Source organism: Mustela nivalis, assembly GCF_964662115.1.
Source record: "Mustela nivalis genome assembly, chromosome: 19".
NCBI classification, from domain to species: Eukaryota; Metazoa; Chordata; class Mammalia; order Carnivora; family Mustelidae; genus Mustela; species Mustela nivalis.
The window spans coordinates 29,553,296-29,557,390 of NC_139038.1; positions in this window are offsets into that span (position 1 = coordinate 29,553,296).

Sequence of the window (4,095 nt, forward strand, 5' to 3'; positions counted from 1 at the left end):
CTTAAAACAGGCAGAGTGACCCCCACCTTAAGGCTTTGCTGAGGGCAAAGGACAATCCTAGCCTGACCAACCCCCTTTCCCCCAGGATCCTATAAATCTACCTTAACAATTCCTTTAGGAATCTTTATCTCTAAACCTCCAAGATAGTGTTGAGAATCATTCCCAAGCATACTGCCGACTGATAGACATCTAAAGGGTCTCAGAGAAGGTTTTATTACTGATAATGAATAACCTTTTCCCCAGACAATAGCTAGCCCTGCAAGGTCCTAGAAACCTTGCTTCCAAAATTCCTTAGAGACTTACGCCATCCCTAATCCCCTCCCTGACTTACAAGTATATAATAAACCACCCCTCACATCCCCAGGGCAACAGCTCTTCCTGCCCATGGGTCCTGTCCCCGTGCTTTAATAAACCACCGTTTTGCACCAAAGATGTCTCAAGAATTCTTTCTTGGTCATCGGCTCCGGACCTCACCCCACCGAACCTCACATATGTTCTAGAACTTCATCAATAAGACAAGAGACATAAGTAATTATCAAGGACTCACTAGGGGCTTTACTCCATGCCTAAACCTCTCGAGGGCTTTGAAGTCTGATAAGTGTGTTTTTTTTTCTTAGATCTCACCTCTTCGGAATGATAAGCCAGTTTTGGCCCAAAGCAGGGCATGGGACAGCAGGTGTCATACTTGTGGATTTAGGGGATGAGGCCACACACACATACACACACACACACACACACACACGGGCCACAAAAGGGAGGGGGTACTCCTTTAAAAAAAATTTTTTTTTAATGGATCCCATGTAAAGCTTCATTGCAAACACCACCACAATACTGGTGCAGGAAAGATCCCCACAAAGGAGCCCCCACCACCACCGTCTGTATTCTCTTTCAAGTCACCTCATGACTCCAGAGACAATGGTCCCCATCTACAGTCTCTGTGTCTTTAACACCAAACCCTTTCTCCTCTCCCTCTTCGTGGGAGACCTCACCCGTCCCAGCCTTGGAGTCCTCAGCGGACAGCGGGAGCTGTCTTCTTTGTATGACTAGTATTTTATTTTCCCCTCCAGGTTTATACATGTCTGTTTGTGGCCAGAGATACTGGCTTCCCAGAATCCTGAGGCGTGAGATTTAAAAAAAAAAAAAGGTTTTTTTTGAGCAAAGCTATTTAAGAAGCAGAGGTGAGTTCCAGTCAGAAAACCAGGAGGTGGTCTGCAGACAGGGCGAAGAAAGTGAAAGGAAATGCTTGGCATTTAGAGAACGCTGCATTAAGGAAGAACTTTGAACCTCACTTAAATTCAGGAGGGTTTTATGTTAGAGCCCCGGGAGGAAGAAAATGCAGGTGTTGCCCCTGGTTATGCATAAATGGGCCCATTAAAAGTGGAAATTAAAGGAATGTGATTTCTCTTTGTTAAAGGAGATTTCAGTTTGGCTGGTCACTCACAACAGTGACTCATCAAACTGGGCTTTGTATCCCTGGTGTTATTAAATATTTAAATATTACTCCCCCAGGGGTGGGTGGCCTATGAGGGCTAGGAAGAGGCAGTGGCGTTATTCAGTGGGCCTGGTCCGCAACCGTGACAAAGGCTCCTGATCTGGGAGAAGTGAGGTCACCAAAGGACAGGTCTGCATGCAGCGTCTCCAACAGGCTGGAAGGGAAGGCTCACTGAATCAGTCCCCGCAAGGACCAAAAGGGCTTGGAAGCCAGCACGGCAGAGGTGATGCGGAGATCAGAGAAGGCACGGAGCTAATGAAGATAGCTCAGCTAAGTGTTTAACTCATTAGCTCAGCTTTTATGTCTCTTACTGTTAGACTAATTCAAAGAATACATTATGGCCCTTTTAGATAAATGGTTTAAACCCGCACGAAGGGAGTCAGAAAAAAAATCAATTAATTTGTAAAATCTTCCTGCCAGAAATAATGTCAGGTTCGTCCTTTTCTGGGCTGCAGGTTTTTCAAGGTGATTTGGGCTTTTATGGTCCTTGAAGTTTCACCTTGTATGTGAAATAGTAGAGTGGGTTTGTTGTCTGATGCCATTTGTTAATCTCCCAGTTAATTCCACAAGTATGTATTGGGTCCCAACAGTGTACCAGACAGAGTGCTAGGCACTAGTGCTCTACGGAGTGAAGGAATGTGACTTCTTACCTTCTTAGAGCTTATGATTCCTGGGATCAGAGTCGACAGATAAACACATTGTGGCATGCCACACAGTGATAACACAGGAGGGACAGAGACAAACAAATATATTTTGGAAGAACAGGGAAAGAAGTGAGACCAGCCTGAGTGGTGAATCAGTTAGGGTTTAATGAACACCTACTATGTGCTAGGCCTTTCATGGGTGGTTGTGGGAGGAATAGAGGGAATGGAAAGGTTTACTGAGCACCCACCTGATGGGCCAGGTAGAAATCACAAAAATCACGAAATTATCGGGAATCAGGCACAGCATTTCCCCTGGCAGCCCTTCAAGATGGGTGTTGCCCTTATTGTGCAGTGAAGATTCAGGGATTCTGAAAATTTTCATTTTCACAACAGAAAATTCCAGTTCTAAGATCTAATTCAAATATTTGGTTCTAAAGGTGTTTTGCTCCTGCCCCATTCCCTTCTGTGCAGACAGAATTGGAAAAGGGACCCATGAACGAATGCAGGTATGCATCCTGCAAAAAGATATCAACTGTCAAGTATAAACTAAACCCAAAGGTCCTCTCACCTTGATTTTACTACTTCATTGATGAATCAGAAGGTATCTGAGGGTCTTAGGGTTCTGGGGTTCAGCATTCAGAACATCAAGCGTTACAGATGATAGATTCTTGGAAGCGCTGGCAAACCAAAACAAAAAAGTGGTTAATAACGATTTTGCATAACAGAAATTTTGACTCCTAAGAAATAGACCAAAGAAAGGTGAGCACTTGGGGCGCTGGGTGGCTTAGTCGGTTGAGTGTCCGACTCTTGATCGCATCTGAGCTCCTGATCTCATAGTTGTGGGCTCAAGCCCCATGTAGGGTGTGGAGACTGTTTAAAATAGGGGGGAGAAAAAGTTGCACACTTGCCAGCATCAAACCCAGACTTCTCTCCTGTATTCTAGGTACATCTATCCAACTGCCTACTAACGTCTACACTAGGCATCTCAAACCTGACATGCCCCCAAATGAATTCCTGATCCCCCCCACCCCCCGAAATCCATTTCTTCCACCAGTGTTCCCAGTCTGTGTCCTAACAAGTCTGTCCTTCGGGATGAACCCCAAGCCTTCCTTTCTAATCCAAGCCCTCAGAAAATTAGGCTGACTTTATTATCAAAATGCATTCAGAGTGCAAGCAATGCTCTCTGTCTCCTCATCCGGCATCTGGTCCTGATGCTGATCCTGGCCTGGACAGGACCCCTGGCTTCTGTCTTTCCCTCTGCTCAATCCTCAACATAGCAGACACGGTGATCCTTTAAATACATAAGTCAGATCATGTCACGCCTCTGCTCGAAATCTTGCACTGGCTCCCATTTCGCTCAAAGTTGTTACAATGGTATAAAAGGACTTGACGTGATCTGCTCCTGTCCCTTCCTGGGCTTCTTCTCCTACTCCAGACCTCTTGTTCATCTACTTCTGGTACAGGGGTGTCTTTGCTGCTCCTTGATGTTCCAGGCACCCCCTCCCGTCTCCTTGAGAATTTGCTCTAACTTTGCTCAACTGGGGACACTCTTCCCCCAGAGACCTACTTGGTTAACTCCCTTACCTCCTTCAGGTCTTTGCTGAAAGTAGGTCTTCTCCAAGGGGGACACCCGAACCACACTACATGATTATATGGTGGTGCAAACTGCCTTCTCTCTGCCCCTGGCAAGCTCAGACTTCTTGGCTCTTTGTCTTAAAAAGGGTGGGGGGGGGGGCACCTGAGTGGCTCAGTGGGTTAAGCCTCTACCTTCGGCTCAGGTCATGTTCTCAGGGTCCTGGGATCGAGTCCTGCATTGGGCTCTCTGCTCAGCAGGGAGCCTGCTTCGCCCTCTCCCTGTCTCTCTGTCTACTTGTGATCTCTCTGTCAAATAAATAAATAAAATCTTTAAAAAATATATATATATACACACATAAACACACACATATATTTATAAATATA